Source organism: Ochlerotatus camptorhynchus, unplaced genomic scaffold (genome assembly GCF_037179485.1).
Source record: "Ochlerotatus camptorhynchus isolate MF236.1 unplaced genomic scaffold, CSIRO-AGI_Acam_v1.1 ptg000383l, whole genome shotgun sequence".
NCBI classification, from domain to species: domain Eukaryota; kingdom Metazoa; phylum Arthropoda; class Insecta; order Diptera; family Culicidae; genus Ochlerotatus; species Ochlerotatus camptorhynchus.
In genome coordinates, this window is record NW_027040870.1 from 2,740,209 (window position 1) to 2,764,364 (window position 24,156).

A 24,156-nucleotide genomic window follows, 5' to 3' on the forward strand; every position below is an offset into this window, starting at 1 on the left:
AAACCGCTGCTATGGTTCGGAAGACAGCTGATTAACAGCTTCTGAAGTTACCTGTCGGCAGTTTTCCGCAGTTTCAGTTTGGCACTGATGCATGTTATTCGAAGCATCATCGAAACGCGACTTCTGGAGAAGGTTAGTCTGTGTTTATTCAGATCGTGACGCAAACGCCATTGACACTATTTTGGGTATTTCCATAAATTTTAGGCGTCTAATTTGACGGCTTCCAGTGCTTCGTGAACCACATTCACTCACTCTTCTCAGCCGACTGAGTTCTGTCATTGTTGACCGGTTCAGTCGGAGCTGCTGGGCCTCCCAAGAATTTCTGGAATTGGATTCCTTTTCCTTTCCGTCGACAGCATCGCTAGAATTATTCCTCCTACTATCACTATCGACTATCCTTTGGCATTTCTCCAATCGGTTTATTTTTTCCGTGTCTCTAGGCGGATCAATGTTTTTAGTATAATTTGTAAACAGTAGGGTGTTTTGTGATAAGCTTTATTGACACTGAAAAGCAGCAACATATGCTTTTTGCTCCCTTTTGAAACCGATAATTTTTTTTGATAAATTTCCCATGGAAGGTAATTATTTAAGCTTACTTGCAAGAAAAATTCTACGCCGTTGCGAGCGGCCTTCCGGCAGTTAACCGGAACATTCGCCATGGCGGACGAAAACATGCATGTAGGCATGTTTTTGAGTTCTTTCTTCGTTTTATTTATCAATTCCTCCTCAGTTTTCGTTTCAGTTTTTCCTTTGGTTTGTTTTTCCGTCGATCTTGTTTTCCGTGCTGAGCACCAATGCTACCGACGTGCCAGGAAGGCAGCTCCCACACCTGGACCCTACATATCGACCCATCAACTCATGAACCGGGGACCAACGGCTTTACTTCCCATCCGAAGGAAGGCGTGATCAGAGATGTTATGCCTCAGAACATCCCGGCGGCGCCGACTGGTATTGAACCCAGGCCTGCTGGGTGAGAGATAATCACGCTTACCACTACACCACCGGCGCCGTTCGCGACAAAATTGTTGGAGTAGATCTTACGCTTCAGGTTGGCCCAGAAATTCTCGAAGGGACGCAGCTGGGGGACGTTGGGCGGGTTTGCCGACTTGGGTACCACATCGATATTCAGCCGCTCCATCTCCTCCAACGATCGCTTCGAGTAGTGGGTCGACGCCAGATCCGGCCAGAACACCGCGTTTTCGCCCTTATGGTATTTCTTGATCAACGACGCAACTTCCGGCAGGCATTTCGTACTATAAATTTCCCCGTTCACGGCCAGTCCGGAACGAAAGAAGAGCGGCTTTGACATCCCCTTCTCGCTGATTGTCAGCCACAGCAGCACCTTCTTGGGGAACTTGGTGTGTGAAATGAACTTCACCTCGGAGCTCACTTCTTTCGTGGGGGAAGTAAAATACGAAGTGCCCTGCCAGTCATTGCCATCCAGGATGAGATAGGTCTCGTCATCCATCACCACCGCCACGTCACGATTCGCCGGGAAAAACGAGTTGACCATCTTATTCAGCCGCTGCGTCATTGCCTGCAGCTCCGAAACCAGTGGACGTGACTTCCGCTTCCTGACATGTATGTTCATGTTCACCAGGTACTTTTTCACTGTGTGGCACGGTTAGAGTTCGACTGATAGAGCTGTCAAGTTTTGTCTGCTGACTCATGGGTTACTATGATTGATGCTGCAAGGTTAGTTTCGTCAGTGCGGGTGAAGGTAATACCATGAAAATTTTTGGTCCATTTTTTTTAAATGCAAACGTTAACTGAACAGTTTTAAGCAGGGATAGAGTGCTGCATTAAATTCATTTTTTAAAACAGACCCGTTTTGACTTTATCGTCAGATTTTTAAAGGTTTTTAAAACAGCAGAATGCTGAACTACTGACCAACAATGTGTTGTACTTTTAAATGCTGTATTTAAACTAAAAAGATTTCTTATTGCCATTATAAAACAACAATAAATCAGTGTGAAAGCCAAAAGGCTGCTAAATTTTTCCTTGGGATAGGAAAACACGCTACGAGGGGGAAGGAGGGTTAATTGGTAAAAAAAAGCCTGCTTTATTTATGGATGACCCTAATTTTACTTCCAAGACTGTGTCCCAATGGGCGAGCTTAATTTAACTTGTGGTTAAAAGTGACTGATAAGTTATCGAAAACCCTGCTATCCGAGCTTGCTTATTTCTGACCGACTAGAAGTTAAATTTTCGCAACCGTGCACGGCCGTGGCTGAGTTCTGTTTGAAAACCGATCAATTTCCGGGATTTTCGGACATTGAAAATATCTTTCGTCAAGTTTAACCATGAGTTAAATTTAACTCGGAAATTGGGACACAGCCCAAGAAGTATTTCTCGATTACTTTTTCGAAGGGACGTATCAGCTTATGTAAACAACGCATTTGATCGTCGATTTGGCGTAACTGGTAGCTCACCCACGCATGCTAACACTACCATAAGATAGGGAAAATGTTTTCCTACCTGCTATAGTGGTTTTAGTATGCGTCGACGAGCTATAAGTTACTTCAAACCGACAATGAAATGCGTTGTTTACAAAAGCTTATATGTCCATTCGAAAAAGTTATCCAGATTTGTAAAACGCGGGATCGTTATCATTCAGGCAAAGAGGTTGATCCACTTCGGAGCGCTTGCGCCAGCGAGGCGATGGTGATGCCAGCAGACAGTGATCTTGACGAGAACGACGCGCAAGGTTCTAGTTGGAAAACTCGAACGCTGCGCACTTGACAGGAACCGCTGCCTTCCTACTGCTGCTGCTGCTACCTAAAGGGTGATACGGTCAAAATTTGGTCAAGGGAAAACGCGTGTAAATCGGTGAAATCGTTTATTTAAAAATCAAATTAAATTTCTTTTTCAAGTTCAATTAGTATAAAATTCAGGAAAAATATTCAGTTAGGCTTCCGCTTTTCCAAATCCGAATTGCCGGGCCTTACGCTTGACCCCTGCCATCAGATTTTGTACAGCCACCTTGTCCACCTTCTTCGCCGCAGAAAGCCAGTTTGCCTTAAACTGCTGCTCGCCCTTAGCAGTTTTTTTGGTCTTCTTTAGGTTCCGCTTGACAATAGCCCAGTATTTCTCAATTGGGCGGAGCTCTGGCGTGTTGGAAGGGTTCTTGTCCTTGGGAACCACCTGCACGTTGTTGGCGGCGTACCACTCCATGGCCTTTTTACCGTAATGGCAAGATGCCAAATCCGGCCAAAACAGTACGGAACAACCGTGTTTCTTCAGGAAAGGCAGCAGACGTTTATTCAAACACTCTTTCACGTAAATTTCTTGGTTGACAGTCCCGGAAGCTATGAAAATGCTGCTTTTCAAGCCACAGGTACAGATGGCTTGCCAAACCAGATATTTCTTTGCGAACTTTGACAGTTTCATGTGCTTGAAAACATCTGCTACCTTTCCCCTTCCTTTTGCCGTATAAAACTCCTGTCCCGGAAGCTGCTTGTAGTCGGCTTTGACGTAGGTTTCGTCGTCCATTACCACGCAGTCAAACTTCGTCAGCATCGTCGTGTACAGCCTCCGGGATCGCGCTTTGGCCGTCGTATTTTGTTTACCATCGCGATTTGGAGTCACTACCTTCTTGTAAGTCGATAGTCCGGCTCGTTTTTTTGGCTCGATGCACGGTTGTAGACGATACACCCAGCTTATTTGCGGCATCTCGGAGAGAAAGGTTACGGTTTCGCTTGAAACTACCGGCAACTCTCTTTGTCGTCTCAGCGGCTTCCGGTTTTCGATTTCCCCCCGATCCAGACTTCCTGGCTGTTTTAGCGATTTTGCCAACTTTGCGTGCGAGTAGCTCGGATTTTCGCGATACGCGAGCAAAATTTTGATACGCTGCTCTTCTTGCTTGGACGGCATTTTGACAACTGAAGAGTGAATTCCAAAATCAAAATAGGAGCAACATTCTACACATACACACCTTTAAAATGAGGGGTGTTCAGGTTTTTTAAATGCAAAATTGAAAGAAATACGCCAAGTTGATATTGACCAAATTTTGACCGTATCACCCTTTACTCACCCACCGTCTGAAGCGAAAATGAGTTGAGGCACAAAAGTAGGGCTGTTTTATAACTTTTCATATTCAAGCAGCACGATGTGCAACCAAATGGTACTCGATTATGACGACTGGGTTTGGGGAGAACGTTTATCTCATGAAAACAGTGATAACATTATCACTTCCTATTTGCACATTTTTCAACAGTTTTTTTTTTATGGAAAAGAAAAAAAAGCGTTTGTTGTAGCAGATTATGAGAGTTATTTCCTATCGATTGGTGTATTTTGATTTTAATTTCATCTATAAATGACAAAGTTATAAGCGTTCAAAGTCTTACACCTTTTCGTGACGATCACAATTTTAGATTTTCGATCTACCCCCAGTACCTTCCCGTAAGACGTAGTCTACGTCAAAAGCAATATTTAGTCAAATATGCTTACTCAATCGGTAGATACTATAAAAGTAGGTTAAGTACTAAACTAGCATTGTGACTTGTCAAATTTTATGAACTAAAATCGGGATTGCTATGAAAAATGCATCGGGCGTTTTACCCAGGGTGCATTTTGGACTGTTGACCTACCGAGAATTGATTGGAGGGATTCCAAGCTAAAATTTTCTGATCGCGAGATATTCGTGATCAATTACGAAGTTTCGCATAAAATAGATGCAAAATTGGACATCCTGTTTTCAGTGAGTTTTTTTTTAGCGTTCTGAACAAAGCCCTACCTTTAAAAAACTTTGAAATTACAGGTCTTACTGTTGATATCCTTTTTTTTATAGCTTGTTGAAACAATTATCTGAATAGTAATAAAAGTAACAAACTTGTCTTGATTACAGAACCTAGCAACAGTGGTCGACAGTGCCTAATCATTCGGGGCCCTCTTTAACACTGCAACAATAACAATAAACAGCCCTTTTATGGGCTACCATTTAAAAAACTATAGATTTTTGAACAATTAATATAATCAATTCCAAAAACAAATGCCCCTAGGCACAGACTCTTCTACTTTTAATCTCCCAAAATCAGTCCACGATGTTTCTGGGCAACACCTAAGATTGTAGTCAAAAGAAAAATAATTAAACCAATTAGCTAAAATTGAACAAACCCCGATTAATTGTCAATGACAGCAGATTTAACGGATTGAAACAAACTAGCTCTTGCCATCAGATAGTCGCATACAACCACAGATTCTGAAATCCCCCTCCACCCAGTGAACCGTGTAGTCGATAAGACCGCCCAAAGTTTAATCATAATCAAAAGGCGACCTGCGCTCAAACAAACAACAAACAATATTACCTTTCCCGTCAAGCACTTTCACCATACGCAAATCCCGGAAGAGAATACCAAGTACCAAAACACTCCTCTCAGTGCTGGGTGCTGGCTGTCATTGTCGTCGACATGCGTTCAGATCTAATCTGTTCTCCCTTTCCACGCTGCTACAAAATTCCGTTACCATGGGATTGTCGCACCCTCACCTCGCCGCAGGATGGGAAAATGCCACGAAGTAATACAAGTTTAAATTCAATTTTCCATTGTTGAAAGTTATTAAAACCTAACCCGATTTTCTACCACCCTATTGTCTGCGACTCTGTGTCTGTCTGTTTGCAAGTCTAATAATAGATGTCCTCACCGTTTCCGCTCCCTGTCGTGTCGAGAGCAATTGTAACCCGGAGGAGGACAGCATGGAAGCGCATGTAGGTACAGTTCTAATCTGAAGAGATAACGTGAAACTATTCAAATTCGCTTACGCAAGGGTGGTTTTGACAAAATACAGACCCGGAATGATGGGTGGTGAAGAATTTCAGAGATCTTTGCAGAATAGGTAGAATTATCTGTATATTGAGAAGTGTTTCACAATATATATGTTAATTGTTAGGCGAACAGAGTCGGTGGGTTAAAAGATTCGAAGTCACAAATTTACTCTACAGAAGCTACAAGAAACTCATTCGCTGCTGCCGACGAAGATGGTGAAGGAACGCTCCGCTCTGTTGGCAAATATTTGTGACTTACCGAAGTTTTTTTATTAGGATTCCGTCTCATCATCAACCAAAAACGACGGCTAGAAATGACAATAGTTGAATCTTCACCGAAAAAGAAAAATTCAAGTGGTCTTCAAATATTTATCTGCGATTGAAATATTTCTTTCCTTTCCGCCCGCTTTTGAGGTCGAGGTAGGAAAAATACAAACTATCGTCATTAGTTTCTCCCATTACCGGCCGATCTTTGACCGCATGGAAGACGGTAGAAAAGTATAGCCGAACTGTTTCTGTTTTGTTTAAATTTGATCTCATCTGCAGCGAGCCATTGCGATGGAAGTTGAGTTTATTTGACAATCTACGGAAAAAATACGATGGAAGCTTCGTCACAGAAAAGTACCACACAGCTTCCGCCTCTGATTTATTGGGTGATGGAGGCTCGAAACAAAATATGTGTTATGCTTTTGAAGCGGCTCCATTTGAATAAGGCTGACGACGGCAGATCGCGGTCGTACAGGTGCGCATGCACAGGTATCCAGCTTAGTGCTCTCCGGGGTTTTCAAAACGGTACTTTGTTGTACAAATATGCTTAACAAATTTTATGATGCAACCGCTCACCGTTCAACTCCATATGAATGCTACGGTGAAGCTGCATTGGGATCCTCTTGAGCAGGAGTAACAGGTAGCAGTTCTTTTGGGTATCTTGTTCATTTCAACACATGATCATATCTTCGTTTTTGCTAGTATACTTAAACCGTATGTACTCACTGACTCAGTTTTTTTTTTTAGCAGTTTAGGATAAACCAGCTACATTTGTTTTCGGTTTCTGAATGCCATTCGATCCTTTTGAGTCTTATATCGATTGGACAGATATTATTATTATTATTAATTATAAGTGGACAATTGGTACTGGGATTTATTAAATTAACTGTTGACAAGTTGGTTTAATAAAAATATGCATTCAAGACACTTTTATGGTGGTAAGCTCCAACCGGTATTATCCTCGGATTAAATCCCGATCAAGAATGTCCGAATGTTTTGATGTCGACATCAGAGGTAATCAATGGGACTTAAATCAAATATTTTGCAGATCATCCAAACACGGACGGTATTAAAAGTTTATCCGAGTTGGAGCTTACCGCCATTAGAGTTTTTGGTGATCAACTCAAATAAGTGGAGTGAGTGGAATAAGGGTAATTCATAAAAATGTAGAGTTCTCAGATAGTCTAGTCAGTTAAGGCACGGCATTATCAAGCCGCAGGCGGTGAATTCGGTTTTCAGTCCGGTGTGTTTTCTGCAACGAAATAGATTCGTAATTTTTATGAAGCTAGTTTCGAAATAAATGTCACACTCGTAATGGGAACGAATGATTCATAATAAGAAAATTTCGTATCTAACGGGTGTTCAATAATGAAATTTTGTTCAGTCATATAGCTAGTAAAAGAGAATTTAGAATTTTTTATTAAAAAACATAATTAAATTTATTAATAACAAATAATAATATTCTTCAAAAAAACGTCAATGAATATTGGAGAAGGGACCCTGATCAGCCGTACGCTCACAAGAGCGCTGGACGGCACTGAAATCATTCTCATTTTTTATTGAACCGTTATAAAAAAAAGTAGGAATCATTCGAATTTTCAAAAATGAATATGCATGCATAGATGAAGTGAAAATGCACAAGCGGATTCGATTTCAAATAACCAGACCATATTACACTACTGGGAATGTCTCTTCTTTTCATGCCTAAAACTTCAATCCACAGTTCCATTCGAATATTATAAAAATGGTGAAAGCTCAATGGGTGGTCATTCTACACATTAATGTTGCGCCAACATTTTTCTCAGTGTGCCGCGCTGTGCCGGAAGTACCAGTCATCGGACTGACTTTGTTTGTGAATAATTGTATGTTTGGCAACCCGGTATTTTGACAGTTCAAATGTTTTGTTTTACTTGCCGAAAGCGAGCGATAGGAATATCGTACGTGCTGATGTTCTTCGAGAACCTATTCGTGGACGTTGAAGGAAGTCCTACATTTTTTTTTTTCTTTTTTATTTAGGAGATTTTTAGGTGTAGGCTAGTTCATCTCCGTAAAGGGTGGGAAGCCTTAGAAAGAGGTCCCCCAGCCACATTGCTTGAGTATCATACTACTTCAACCTTTGATAATCTACTTAGCTAAACATATAAACAGCTAGTACAATTACACAGTAAACAGCACACGAAAAAGACAGACTTCAAAAAAAGAAGAACAAAATATAAAATGAACAAAACAAAAACAATAACAAAACATAGGTCCACTGTAGGAGGTCTTTGAGAGCTCCGTCCAGCGGGGATGTCCGGACGGCCGAAAGAATCTATGATGCAAAATCCTACAGTATAGCTTCGCCGCCTTCAAAAAGCTGCTTGAGTTAAGGGCACGTTTACTAGCGTATCCCGTACGCTGGCAGGCAGACCGTGGAGGCAACGAAGGTGCTGGAATTGTGGACATACGCATAACACGTGCTCCACCGTCGAATTAACATGTCTTCATGAAGGGTCCTCCGCTGAAATCCCGTGCGATTAGGGAGTGTCCTGTCCGGAGTCTGGAAAAATCCTCTGATCTCGCAGGTTTGCAAGGTCCGTCCACTTTCCGATGTCGCATTTAATTTTTCTAATAAATGGAAGTCTGGCACTGGACCATTCCGTTGCCCACGCTGTCCGCACTGTGCAAGTGATCCATCTCTTCACGTCCTGCAATGGTACCTTGTGCGAGTACCGAGGACCCGGCCTGACCCGGCTAGGTTGTCCGCTTCGATGTTCCCTGGGATCCCGCAGTGTCCGGGAATCCATGCGTATGTAGTGTTTGGTGGCGCAACCTTCAGAATGCCCTGGATCCAGGGGTAGACCGGGACTTCCGACGAAAGGGCCTGAATAACACTGTGGGAGTCCGTCAGGATCAGGACCATCTGGCTACGGGAAACTTCTGCTTGGGCTCTAATCCTCGTTCGTCCCGGAGTTTGACATGTGGCTGCGATTAGCACGTCGTCTGCGTACACGAAAATGTAGATGTTCGCTGGTAACCACCCGAAGACACTGTTCATGGCTACCAGGAACAAAGTGACAGCGATCACTGAACCTTGAGGAACGCCAGTTTTCTCGCAGAAAGTGCGGGATTTGGTATTACCTACCGAGTCTCGGAAGGACTCGCTAAGGCTTCAGCTGAAGAGTTGCTTCAGTGCCGCGGGCGTCCATGTACGGTTGAAGGCTTTCGCAATGTCCAGGGAAACTAACTCCGTATGAAGACCATTATCCCTGGCATCCTTGAGGAGCTCTCCTAACATCGCAAAATACGTGGATGTACCGTGGCCTTGCCGGAATGCGTGTTGGCGATGGTCTAGAAAGCCGCCAGATTCGAGAAACTGCTTCAGTCGTCGATTGACCATCCGATCGAACAAATTTGCCATGCAGCAGGTGAGCGCAATGGGTCGGAACTTCGCCACGTCTCGTGTCGGCTCGTTTGCTTTGGGGATGGGGACAACCAAGCTCTCCCTCCAATGCTCTGGATACGAGTCTGTCTGCCAAAGTTGGTTGAAGAGTTCCAGCATTTTTACTTTACCCGGGATAAGCAGGTTCTTGAGCAGCGGTTAGCCGATCTCATCTGGGCTGGCTGATTTCCCTTTGCTTTTACTAAGCGCGAACTGAAGCTCCTGCCAGGTGAAATCGTGATTGATCCTCAGGTTGTTCGTGTCCGGAGAAACTCGAAAACTGCTTACGGACGAAGTCTATGGGTTTGCTAGCCGTTGAAAGGTCGCCTCGTACTTGGAAATCGCATAGAGGTCAGCGAAATAGTCGCCAAGCTTATCTGCAACGATTACGGGGTCGGAGACTGCAGCGCCGTCTACCTGTATATGCAGTGTGGCCGTACGGCGCTTGCCACGGAAGTCCTACAATCCGAAGTGATCATTCTGCAAGAAATCAGCGAAGAATTGGAGTGTGTTGCTGTACAAGAATCCCAAAACTCGGAGCACCATCAAGGAGCAACTGGAGACGAAATTGATGACGCAGGAAATCAATTCGTCACAGTTCAATTTGGCCAAAATCACCCCCTGCGAACCGTACGAAACCAATCCGGAGAAGTACTACGTAGATGCGAATATCTTCTCCAGCCAGGCGGGCCTATTCACGTTGCCGCGCAGCATTTCGATGGTGAAGATGACGATGAGCATGCCCACATGGTAGTGCTAGTGGATTCATTTTATCCCACGCCTCTTCCAAAATGGTACAGATGGTCGATTCAAGAGCTGTGCGAATCATTTAGGAAAAGATATTTTATGTAATCAGCTTCCATAGGTACTTACTTGCAGGCAGTCTCTTCTCATTCTGAATTACTTCAATCTGCTCCAAAGTAATGTTCGGTGCGGCCCAAATATTGATGAACCCTTCGGGATCACCTCTCCGGAGATACTTTTGCGGTTTACCGCCCGATTCGACGTAACCAATTTCGTAGCTGGAGGACACGACAGTGGTTTCTCGCCTGTTTGCGACAACACGTAATACAGGAACGGTGGAACCTTCCCAATGGAGGGTCCATGGAAATCGTTGTTATCCAGAATGCTATTCGCGGGCAATCGGTACATGTATCCCTTTCCTTCGTCGGACCACAATATAACGTGATCATTTGTCAGGAAATCACCTCCCATACAACGTTCTCCCGATGGCGAGATCACGCTGCACAGAACAGTAAAATCTCCAACATCGTAAATATTTTGCATATGGCATTGAGACCGATAAATATTTTGCATATGACATTCGATTCATTTTCGTAGATCGGTTCGGAATACTTATTTTCATTTCCAATCAACGCCCAAACCTTGACGGTCCCTGTAGTGGTGATTGCCAGCACAACATCATCCTTACGCTTAGACAGTCTCAAGGCAGAAATCCAATCCGGATTAACCTTGGAGCTTAGGGAAAATAGCACTTCCAGACTGAACGGATCCATCACCATGATTTTCGCGTAGTATACATTGCAGAATAATCGAATATCGTCGCAGTTTGCCATATGATAAGCCTGGATGTTCGTATGAACCTGAGCCATCTTGATACTCTCGGTACACTTGCCATCGACCAGATCCCAGATACACATTTCCCCGTTTTCCGACGAGCTTACCAAAAAGTTATTATCCTGTATGATGGATCCCCGAGTCAAGCACAAAACTGGTGCCGTATGACCCACAAGCAACCACGAGGAGTCATTTGTAGCGTATCCAGAACAACTTGCCTGAAAACTCGCGACAAGATGCTGGACGATGATACTTGACCTCTGACGCACCATGATGAGATTGGTCTAGATGGTCAGTAATTAAAAAGAAGCGGCCAAATACTAACTGGAACAGACTTTAGGCTGTGAACCATTTGCCGAGTTAAATTTAACTCGTGGTTAAAAGTGACATTTCGAAAGTTATTTTCTATGTTTGAAAATCCCCGTGCTGTCGATCGACCGGTTTTTGATCCACGGTTATCAAAATTTAACTTCTTGTCTGTCAGAAATAACCATTCTCGGATAGCAGGGTTCATTGATAACTTTCTATCTGTCAAATTTAAAACAAATGTTTAAAAAATTCGCCAAATGGTTCAGAGCCTTAGTAGACAATTGTGATGCAGAAGATAGTGAAATACTGAGGATGACGGTGATGGTGCTGCTGCTGACGACTGCGGGATGGAACGACCAGAAGGGACACTTCAGCACGGTCCGTCCAGTAGCAGCAGTTGCGTTGGTGTCGCCACCAGTCCATGCAATTCACCGAGCAAAAGTAACCATCCGAGGCGGAGTTCGGAAGGACCCTAATATTTTACTCTCGTACCGGGGTGGTGAGTACACTGGCAAGCAATTCAATGCGTTCCTCAAGCAAAACGGTATCATCGGCCAGCTCACAGCACCATACACCCCTCAGCAAAATGGGGTGGCCGAACGGAAGAATCGCTATACTGTCGAAATAGCCAGGTGCATGATCATCGACGGAAATATGGACAAGTGTTTCTGGGGAGAAGCAGTGGTGACAGCAAACTATATGCAGAACAGGCTGCCGTCACGGTCGATCGGTGAAACCCCATATGAGCGGTGGTTCGGGGAAAAGCCCAATCTCGGAAACATTCCGCGGTTTGGTGTGGACGCACACTGTCATGTACTAAATGCAGTGCGAGGTAAACTGGATCGGAAGGTTGTCAAGCTCAGGTTCTTCATACCGCCTGGTCGACGAGACAACAGGAAAGGTAGCAATTGGCGTGATGGGAAATATCTTACTACTTTTGGGACAGCGCAAGCGTCGGTGAAAGAAAGCCTGATTGTTCTATCTATCAGTTTCGAACGGGTGGACCCAGTGAACAGGAAGAATCAACCGAATCTGATGACGACGATGTCTGGGATAATCCAGATGAAGAAGCGGGCGATGCAAGTGTCCATGGAATTGAAGCGCAGGTGTTGGAACCGGATGGATTTGAGCGGGTGTGAGGCAGATCCCTGCCTGTAAAGAAAGCTAGATAATAGCAAGTGGTGCTACGTACTCGTGTATGTGGATGATCTCATCGTAGCGAGCGAGGATGAACGGATGATCGACGTATTGAAGCGAACTCATGGGAGAAAATTCCAGATAAGCTGCCTCGGTGACGTCAAGTTTTATCTCGGAGTCAAAGTCGAACTGGACCATAGTGGAGATTTCCTTATCAACCAGCGAAGAAATTATCTATTCTGTTGGTGTACAGGACGCAAAAATGATCCTGGGTACATCAAGACAGAAGATAACGAAGACCACCAGCTCCCAAATAATCAAGAATACCAAGTGGTAATTGGGCAGCTGTTGTACATCGCAGTTAACAGCAGACCTTGACATCGCAGCGGCAATTTCGATCTTGAGTCGTAAGGTGAGTTGTCCAACTAAACATGACTGGAACGAGCTGAAGCGAAAGGTTCGCTACTTGAAGGGGCTTGATTAATCTGAAGCTTCGACTGAGCAGCAGTGGTGATTCTTCTGGTCTGGTTGGTTACACCGATGCCAATTGGGCAGAAAGTCACGACGATCGGCAGTCTAATAGTGGATATGTATTCAAATACTGCGGCAGAACCATTGCATCAGGGTGGCCAGACCTACCGAAAATCCCTCTGTTGTTGATCGCCAGATTTTTGAGAAGGTGTTTGTCAAGATTGATTCCTGATCGGTCATTGGAACACAACCTTAGTAATCTTGAAAAATGTTCAAAACCTATGTTTTGTTTTCCGTGTAGTCAGTCTCCAATCCAACGTATAAGGTATAAGGTAAGAAAAAAGCACCCAAAAGTAAGTTCTTTTCACTCATCCCGGTACTATGGTGCAAGTAGTCCTACTCGCACTTACTTGTTATTCTTAATGGATATTGTTAATATTCGTATATGTTTGAGGGGTACGAATTACTCATATCATTGAACCGATGGCTGTAGGACGGATCTCTTTGTGTTTATCTTGTGTTTAAAACTAATAAAATGTCGGACACTTAGGAAATCGTAAAGGGGTAGTACACCAGTATTGGCAGAACAGAAAAGCATAATGCATGATTTTATTTCGAGCACTATTTTCTTTTTACAAGAGCATTTATTTTTTTTTTAATTTGAGGGCAAATGTATATTCCTATTCTACGGGTGCACCCAATGAATTTTACAAACATTTGGACAACTTTGGAATGGTAAATTAACCTTTATGAAAAGTTATGCGTGATTTCAACTTTTTTGTCCTAGAACTGTCACCATTCCATGTATTGTCCATTCACAAGTTCTATAAGGTCCACTGCTAGAGTAGTTTTGATCAATGGTCTAGGATCGCGTGACAGAATGTCCGATAAGCGAGTATTTACAAAAGGAAATAAAGTCTTCAATGCTGATTGTTGAATTGTTGTGACCATCCACGACTGTAAATCTGATAAGAGACGCAAGTTTGGCGTAGGTATCATCCTCGGACTCCAGATAATTATATATTTCCTCTTCATGATTCATTTTTGGTGTAGCAATGTGTCCATTCGAAGTGAAGATGGTTCCGAATGGTGAAAAGGCACACTCTTTACAGCTTCCTTTGTGACATCCGCAGAAAATGCAGCGGCATTGTTTTTTTCTTGGTTGGAGTTATTCACGAAGGTTTGCGGTTGACTGTAACAAATAAATGGGCTCATGATAAAAATTTTGTTGATTTTCTTTGCGCTCCGCTTGGAAATACCGGAAAGGTTTGACTCTTTTCTATGTTGGAAAAATAAACCGCCCATTGTCATTTATACTTCCGACAAGTTGCAACTGAATGCTTTTAATTGTTTTAAAATAATTGTTTCATGGCCACCCAGGTAACAATTTGATGCTTAACAAGTATTGTTTCATCGATTTCAATGCAGCCTTAATTTGAATAACTGCTGTACATAGACCACGTTTACCTTTGTTCAGCTTTTAAACATCTAAATCTGGTGATTTTAATCAGCCGAAAGCTTAACAGTAACAAAAATAATAAGCTTTTTAAGACATTAAATAACAGTTTTTCCAACCCTTGTTCAGGCTTCCAGTTTTATTTCAAAAAATGGAATGGAAGACACTTTCATATCTAATATTTTTTATGGGACTGCTTTATTTTGTTGCTGACAAATTGGATTTACATATTTATATTGATATTATAAGTCTAAAAATTACCTTTGCATTTCGAGATTCGAACCAGTAGTCGCAGACGTCAACTATACTTACTGGACCACTTAGCCATATGTGTGGCAAAAGGTATGATCATTAACTTGAAGCACGTCAAATTTAAGTTGAATAATAGTAACCGGAGAGTATTAAACAGCTATACAGAATTGTAAGCAATAAATGTGGACACAAGTGCGCAAATTATTTTAAAGGTCATTTGGAGGCCATAATTGAGTTAAATTTTTGGAATACGGCCTGAAATTTCAGTGTAATATAAAGTGACGTACAGTCAAAACACAGAAATACAAATATTAATACTTCCGACGTCGTAGTCCACTTCCATCTGGAGCCATTTAAAAAAAAAGCTTGTTCTTCTTGTCTCCAAGTGCTGGCTCTGCTTAGGATTAGTAAGGCAGGCAGTGAATTTAGAATAACTAAAATGCCGGAAATGCAACGAGCGACACTGACGACATTTTACGAAATTCTGCAAAAGATTACTAATCTTATATCAGGCTATCAAAATATTTGTAGCGCATTGCTGATTTGTGGAGAAGTGTTAAGCTTGAATAAGTCTTGTTTAATCTTTAGATCAGCTAGCATAATGAGGTTGAATTATGGGGATACAATTTACTTTATGCACTACTAACCAACTATATATTCAGCGTGGTGTTAATCAGTTTTGTACACCTTAAATCAACCAAAAATCAACTTCTGATCTTACAGTTCAGCTTGAATTGTTACTTTGGCAAATAGTTTTATTGTGCTTACTTATATAGCAATATAAGGATTTATTTTGGGTTTTATAAGGGCAATTCATATTGATTTTTGTATACTTCAAGGCAATCATGAAACCTTTCATAAGTGAAAATAGCATAAGCATCAGTTGGTTTTTTAAAAGCTTTATAGGGGTTTTGTAGATAGCTATAAGAATGTTCCATGACTTGCATTTTATACGACCATCATAAAGCTGTAGGTAATGGTGGAGCTGCAATAAAACCTTTATAAATTTTGAATATAGCCAAGCAACTCTAGATTTGTTACTTGGGAAAGTTCAGAAGCCGCACGAAACACATTTTCACGAAGTTCCACTACTACAAGGACCTGAAGACGAACGGTGTTATCAAGTATGAGTAGTGCCCCACGGAAAAAAATGTCTGCGGATCTTCTGACAAAACTTCTAGCACGAATACGGTTGGAAGTTCTTCGGAAGCAATGCGGTCTACAGTGACAGCATTGAGGAGTGTCGAGTATATGCAACGCAGCATACTGCCAACTAAAAAAGACTTAACTTTTAATTATAGATCGAGTTAGCCATTAAAAGTACAGTCCGATCCTTCCCATTTCTGCCGAATTACCAAGCCGGAGGAGAGAAAATCTTTCGAGTTGGAAATTATCTCGACTTCCCTCGGCATAGAGTATCATTGTGCTGCCGCACAATATACACATTCATGAAATGGTTGGCGTGGACAGTTCTCAATTAATAAGCATCGAGAGTGTTATAACACTCATAATAAAAAAGTGATGTCTATGTGTAATACCATCAACGGCAAATCTAAATAAATTCCAAACAAAGGGAAGAGGTATAAAGGGTGATACGGTCAAAATTTGGTCAAGGGAAAACGCGTGTAAATCGGTGAAATCGTTTATTTAAAAAATCAAATTAAATTTCTTTTTCAAGTTCAATTAGTATAAAATTCAGGAAAAATATTCAGTTAGGCTTCCGCTTTTCCAAATCCGAATTGCCGGGCCTTACGCTTGACCCCTGCCATCAGATTTTGTACAGCCACCTTGTCCACCTTCTTCGCCGCAGAAAGCCAGTTTGCCTTGAACTGCTGCTCGCCCTTAGCAGTTTTTTGGTCTTCTTTAGGTTCCGCTTGACAATAGCCCAGTATTTCTCAATTGGGCGGAGCTCTGGCGTGTTGGGAGGGTTCTTGTCCTTGGGAACCACCTGCACGTTGTTGGCGGTGTACTACTCCATGGCCTTTTTACCGTAATGGCAAGATGCCAAATCCGGCCAAAACAGTACGGAACAACCGTGTTTCTTCAGGAAAGGCAGCAGACGTTTATTCAAACACTCTTTCACGTAAATTTCTTGGTTGACAGTCCCGGAAGCTATGAAAATGCTGCTTTTCAAGCCACAGGTACAGATGGCTTGCCAAACCAGATATTTCTTTGCGAACTTTGACAGTTTCATGTGCTTGAAAACATCTGCTACCTTTCCCCTTCCTTTTGCCGTATAAAACTCCTGTCCCGGAAGCTGCTTGTAGTCGGCTTTGACGTAGGTTTCGTCGTCCATTACCACGCAGTCAAACTTCGTCAGCATCGTCGTGTACAGCCTCCGGGATCGCGCTTTGGCCGTCGTATTTTGTTTATCATCGCGATTTGGAGTCACTACCTGCTTGTAAGTCGATAGTCCGGCTCGTTTTTTTGGCTCGATGCACGGTTGTAGACGATACACCTTACAGCTTATTTGCGGCATCTCGGAGAGAGAGGTTAGGGTTTCGCTTGAAACTACCGGCAACTCTCTTTGTCGTCTCAGCGGCTTCCGGTTTTCGATTTCCCCCCGATCCAGACTTCCTGGCTGTCGACAAACGTTCCCCAAACACTTTAATTACATTTGTAACGGTTGATTTGGCAACTTTTAGCGATTTTGCCAACTTTGCGTGCGAGTAGCTCGGATTTTCGCGATGCGCGAGCAAAACTTTGATACGCTGCTCTTCTTGCTTGGACGGCATTTTGACAACTGAAGAGTGAATTCCAAAATCAAAATAGGAGCAACATTCTACACACACACACCTTCAAAATGAGGGGTGTTCAGGTTTTTTAAATGCAAAATTGAAAGAAATACGTCAAGTTGATATTGACCAAATTTTGACCGTATCACCCTTTAGAGATTAATTAGTCACTGTTCACGTTTGAAGTCTCGGGCTTTAATTCCACTTCCACACAGTTAGAAATTACTAATTTTACACGTGACAGAATCCATCTTTGACATAAAGAGTGATTTGTTAACAAACATGTAACTGGTTGGGTGAAAAGTAACCACCTTGGGAATGATTTTTTTTATGTTTTCTTATTTTATTCAATATAGTCCCCTTTTAGCCCGATACACTTATTCCAGCGATTTTCCAACGTCATGATCCCGTCCAAAAAGTAATTTTTCGGAAGGTCTGCAAAATACTTCTCCGTGGCTTCGATGATTTCCTCACGTCAGCTGAATTTTTTATTGATGAGTCATCTTTTGAGGTTCAGGAAGAGATAATAGTCTGAGAGAGCCAAGTTGGGTGAATACGGTGGATGCAGAAGCAATTGGAGCCGTAAGTCATTGATTTTAGCCGTGGTTGCGATGATCTTGTGCGCCGGCGCATTGTCTTGCAAACCCAATTTTATTTTCGCTTCATGTCAGGCCGTTTTGCAGTGATTTCAGGCTTCAATCGCTCCAATAATGCACAATAATACTCGCTGTTGATGTTTTTTTTCCTTTTTCGAGGTAGTCTACGAAGAGTATGCCATGACAATCCCAGAAAACCGACGCCATAACCTTTCCGACCCATCGAGCCTCTCTCTGCCGCTTCGGAGCGCTCGTGCCGACTTTAGTCCATTGCCGGGCACTCTGGGGTGTTCTCTGGGGTGTAAAAGTGGATCCAGGTTTCATCAACAGTTACCAATCGATGCCAACAGTCCGCCCGATTCCACATCAGCAAGTCCAAACACTCTTTCGAAGTACTCTTGCTTTCGTGTTTTTGGTCAGGAGTGAACTTGTGCGGCACCCAGCGGCAGGATAACTTTTTCATATGCAGAATCTCGCCCAAAATATGGCGTCTAATCTTTGCGGTATCTGCTAGCTCGCGCACCTTCACTTTCCGGTCAGCCAACATCATTTCATGTTTTTTTTTTTTGACATTGTCCTCTGTAACCGCATTGGAGAGCCTGCCGCTGCGGACTTGATCGGTAATGGAGTTGCGGCCACCACGAAACTCTCAAAACCAATATTTGACGGTGTAATCTGACGGAACATTAGCCCCATAATATTTATCCAACTTTTCTTTTGTTTCCTTCGCCGTTTTGCCCCTCAAAAATAATGTTTTATGAGAGAACAAAAATCGTTTTTATCCATACTCAACATGATGCCTCACGTCAACAACAATCATCTGTCAAAAGAAAACTAAAGACAGTATTACACTACAAGGCACAACGGACTACAAGGCACCATAACCTTTTTTGCAGTAGCAGCGCATTCTGGCGATCAAGGAGGTTCCTTTTCACCCCACCTAGTAAATGTAAAATTAAGTGCTCCAAAACTTAAAAGTTCCTGATGAATGTGGGCGTCTTAGTGGAATACCTGTATAATGAGAGAGAGAAGGATTAGTATTTTCCATTTAATTCCACTACTTTATTTGCTTATCCTTGACAGATACGCGTATTTCGTCTACAATGTGCAGACTTCTTCAGTGTCTTGTACTAATACTCGACTGTCGAGTATTAGTACAAGACACTGAAGAAGTCTGCACATTGTAGACGAAATACGCGTATCTGTCAAGGATAAGCAAATAAAGAAGTGGAATTAAATGGAAAATACTAATCCTTCTCTCTCTCATTATACTGAAAAGTTCGTTGCGCGATGAAAAATATGTTTGATTGAGCAGAATTTCGCGTTTGTTATGATTCGAAAGCCCCTGGCAATATCAAAATCCCGAGATTGGAAACTCTAGATGAGAAAAAATCCTAAAATAGATGTACTATAGCCATTTGCCTTATCAGAATCACCCACCTTTTTCTGTAAACGACTAAACGATTGGGTGAAATGAAAATAACTCGTTTTTAGCATCAATTATAAATAAATGATCCACCTAGGTAGCTAATGATGATTGAAACCCTACCAATCTGGTTGACCACTCATGAATGAATTGCACCAATTGACCACTGACTGTACTGCAGCATTGCACCCACCATGGACAACCACACCGACGCGTGCGTTTTTCTCGTCCTCTCACTCTCTCTGCTCAATTGCCCTTCAAATCAACCGTGTGCAACCGCGAGTGGAAAAAATTAATTAAAATTAAACTTTCTGAACCGAAACCTGGGGATGGGAGAGCGGTCGGCCGTTTTAGAAATTGTGTACATATAGAAAACATACAATAAATATACAGTTTACCGTGGGATGCTGCAATTGTGGCATAGAGAAGAATGAAAATATAATAAAAAAAAACCCCTACAGGATTCCCCGATGTTCTATAGAGAGAGAAAAAAAACAAGTGAGCGTTAACAACGGGAAGCCACTTGAATTGACGGTTAAAATACGGATCAGATATACCGGCTCGCTTCACCTCAATGGATAGATTAAATAAATCAAAAATTAAAATTATGATTGAGCCCTTGAACGTGCTTCGTGATGTATTTTCCAGTGGGTTTCACCAAGCAAATTTGTACTTTTTACAGCTTTTCTTCCACTGGCTTCTTTACTTTTTTTTAAGCAAAGATTTTCCAATGGCCATTACGGTTGCTCAATTTTAATTTCCTCTCATCGTGCATTCAACAAACGACAACATTATGAATGTGCCTTTGACCGTGTCCGAAGATTATTTCTTTTCAATGTGCAACCTGCTTTATTCGCCCTCCGCTTGAGCCCTCGAGAGTTTGTTGGACAAATTGACGTCGACCACACGTTTTCCATCCCGACTGACCGGCTGAAAAAAAACCAACTCCTCCACTCCCGCAACGAATGGATATAAAAGCCAGCATCCGAACGCTTATAATATGTTCCATTGCTATTTCCACCACTTCATATTTTGTTTTTGTTTTTCTCCACCGTTGCAATAAAACAAGCTTGCAATTTTTCCGGCTCCTTAAGCCTCTTTTTGCAAAAATAAATCTTTTGATCGTCGTCCACTGACGGAATACATACCTACTATCGCTTGGTTGGAAAAAGTTTCACCCCGGGAAATGGGAACTGTTATGGATGATGGCCACTTACTGACCGCTCCTGGTTTACAGGAGCGCAATTCATGGAGCATTTCCATTCGGATCCAGTTGCTATGCGTTAAATATGTGCACTTGAGTGACTTATCTTGCAGTTGGTGAAAATGTCTAGTATGCTTTCAGAACTCTTTATTGTTGAGTTTGAAAATATGTTATGCAATATGTTTTTAAACAATCATGAAAATTTTATAATTTCCATTTCAGTTTCTGGGAGCTATCCAATAATCAATTGTCTATAAGAGTAGCAATTGTCATATGCCACTTCTTCAAAATGTATATCATGTATCTTACCTCCCCGAAACAACCCACGATCGTTCAACTGGCAAGATGCAAATCAAGTGTTTCACGTTGACTTTGTTATAAAGTTAAAACTTGTACAAAACGGTAAGCACGACAGGTTGCGAAGGCCTCTTCATATCTCGCAGCTACTTGACAGCCCTGATGATGGCACGACCGCAGCGGGTAAGGACCGGGTAAATATTTACACTTCCAAGTTGCATCGTGATCGGTGACAGTTTCAGATGGATACTAACCGGAGCTTGTCCGAGAGGCACGGAAATGGCTTTGCATGGCTGGTGGCAACTGTTTCGCATTGCTTGGGAAAGGTACACAAACGGAAAACGGGTCAGGTTTAAATGATCGGAAATTCAAGTTAACAGAGCACACTGCTGCTTAGTTGTCGTTAATTGCGTGAAGCCCTTTCACGCGTTATTAGCAATTGGGGTTTTTCTAGCGTCGCCTAGTACTCAAATGAAGCTGAAATGTTGACCATCCATTAACTTGCATGCAGCGATGTCAGGTTTATTTTGGAAAACATTTCCAACCCGAGATCGAATAAATGCCTTCACATATCTTCACTTCTACTTTTCAAGTGTTCAATATTTCATAATTTGAGTAATTCTCGTTGAAACCAGACCGCCATTGACGCATGGTTTTTAAATATTTAAATATATCCGCTTTGTTGGTCAAAACTGATGAGAGTGCCTCTTTTCTTAGCTCAAATCCATGGACCCCTCGCTCGCCAAGGGCCCATTTAGTATAAAAAAAAAGATTTTCTAGCTATTCTTGACATATTTATTATGTTAAATCTTTGTTATTTCATATCGAACCCTCCTGCAAACAACACGTTATTGTGAAGAGTAAAGATAGGGCTTTCATTTGCAATCGAAATTTTTTGGCGAACATCTTAAATTTGACCGCCATATTGGATTTTATCAGAAAAAAATATTTTTAACTATGTTCGCAACCACCGATTTTGTATTCTGAGGTCACCATATGAAAGCTGAGAAAAAATACATACAACAGATTAGGTGAGCAGCGACATTAAAACTATTAAACAACCATTTTTATAGTAATGCTATCGACTTGTAGACTGTTTTGTTAATGAATTTTATCGGCTTTCAGTCTTTTAGCGAGTAAAACGATGTTTTTCCTCTACTCCCAACGTTTGAATGGTATATTCAATCTTTTTCAAGGGATCTACATTTTTATATGACGAGTTTCACAATTTTCCACGCATAAATAGGGTTACCATATCAAAAACTTGAAAAGGAGGACATTTCGTTTTAGGTTTAGAGGTAAAGGAGGACAATGTTTCCTTTTCTCGATGTAGAAAAATTATTGAAAAAGAAGGACATGTCCTGCTTTAGGACACCATATCGTAACCCTACGCATAACGTGCCATCAACGTCAAAGCAGCGCCAGAGTTCACCGGGAACCATCCAGTCGAAGCTCTCCGAGCTCACCGACGGTCTGCATTTCAAGTCGCAATGGAATATCTGCCATCTTATGGTAGTCTCTATCACTGGCTGACAAGGGCGATTCTGCTGCAAGCAAGCACATATTTTGTCTTCGAGATTCAGAACGGTCGCAGATCCGATCGATTCAAAACAAGCCACGAGGTTTGGTGTCACTTTCGTAAGTTTCGAAGCTTTTCTCCAGTTTGTGTGATTAGCTTTTGCAAAAGGGTTAGAACAGAAGCGGTTTTCAGCACGGACTGCCTGCACGATTCTTCAACATCCTTAGTGAATCTGGAACACAGAACAAACTTCCGTCGAGAAAAACCAAACGTCAAAATTATTGTGATGAACGCATTCATATACGCGAACAATGAGCCAACAATACAGAACCACGCACACAAATATACCACACACCCCAAGTAGCAATTTGGGTATGATGAGGGTTCTGCAGGGTGATAAAACTTGCAATGTTGGGACTCGCAATAAAAGCTAGTTTCATAGTGTTAATGTCGGCGCCGCCTGGATGTTCTGAGGCATAACATCTCTGATCACGACTGGGATTGAACCCAGGCCTGCTGGGGTGAGAGGTAATCACGCTTACCACTACACCACCGGCGCCGTTTATTGTTGAATATATCTGATGGCATTTTTTCTCAGCTTTCAGATAGTGACCTCAGAATCAAAATCGATGGATGCAAATGGATAGTTAAAAATGCGTTTTTCTGAAAAAAAAACCAATATGGTGGTCAAACCCAAGATGGCCGCCTAAAAAATGTCCAATCCGAATGAAATGCTTTCCTATAGTAGCTGCGGCGGTGAAATCGATATTTAATTGTCTCTTCTGTACCCTGTGTATTGTTGCATGCAGCGTCTGTTGACTGTGTTTAGGTAGAAATGGAATGTCCAAAGTGCGAGTCGGGGGTAATGGCAAGCGATCTGCCGTTAACCTGTAGTGGTAAGTGTTCTCGTGTGTTCCACATGAGATGCACTACACTTACAAGGAGTACGGCAATGGTTATCATGGAGAATGTTAATATTCTATACAAGTGTGACGATTGTCTGTCTAGTTGTGACGAGCCGAGTGATTCGATCTCGCTTGTTAGAAATATTGAGGAAGAAGTGAAGAGAATAGGTATCTTCTATTTCGGCCTCGATCACAAACATGCGAGATCCGATTGCTGCTCAAATTGATAACGCGTTGAAAACCGGTATGGAAGCTATCCGTTTGAACGTAAATGGTACCCTGAAGGAAGCCGTTGGTGGACTTGAAGTATTATTAAATGAAAAATTGGAAAATATGACTAGTTCATTTTCGAGAATTATTGCGGACAACAATTTAGTTGCAATAATTAATGGCAGTGGATCTGGGCCGATTCCCTCTGAAGCGGGTCAAATCCCCGATGGTAATAGTAATAGTCATGACGAAGAGAATTCTACTAATGATAATGTTAAATTTAGTTTCGCGGATGCTTTGAAAAACGGACAAGGGGACGGTAAAAGTAAGGATAGGAATAAAAATAAAGTTGAAAATTATAAAAGTAAGGTTGAAAGTAAAAAAATTAATAACCGTAAGGCTCGTCCGATCATTGTGATTAAACCTAAAGAGTCCAAATAAGACTGTGAGGAAACTCGCAAGTTTTTGAAAACAAGCCTGGATCTAAAAACACACAAAATCAGTAACTTTAGAAATGGGAAAGATGGCTCCATTATTGTTGAGTGTGCAAAAGGATAAAATTTAAATGTACATGGTTGAAGTATAAACAATTGAAATTGAATATAAGTAAAA

General features: G+C 42.0%; 1 protein-coding gene across 2 annotated transcripts in view; it reads right to left on the reverse strand.

The window, feature by feature from the left end:
* Window positions 1–24,156, reverse strand: part of dmrt99B (doublesex-Mab related 99B) — a 98,797-nt gene that overhangs the window by 12,819 nt on the left and 61,822 nt on the right. The window lies entirely within an intron of this gene.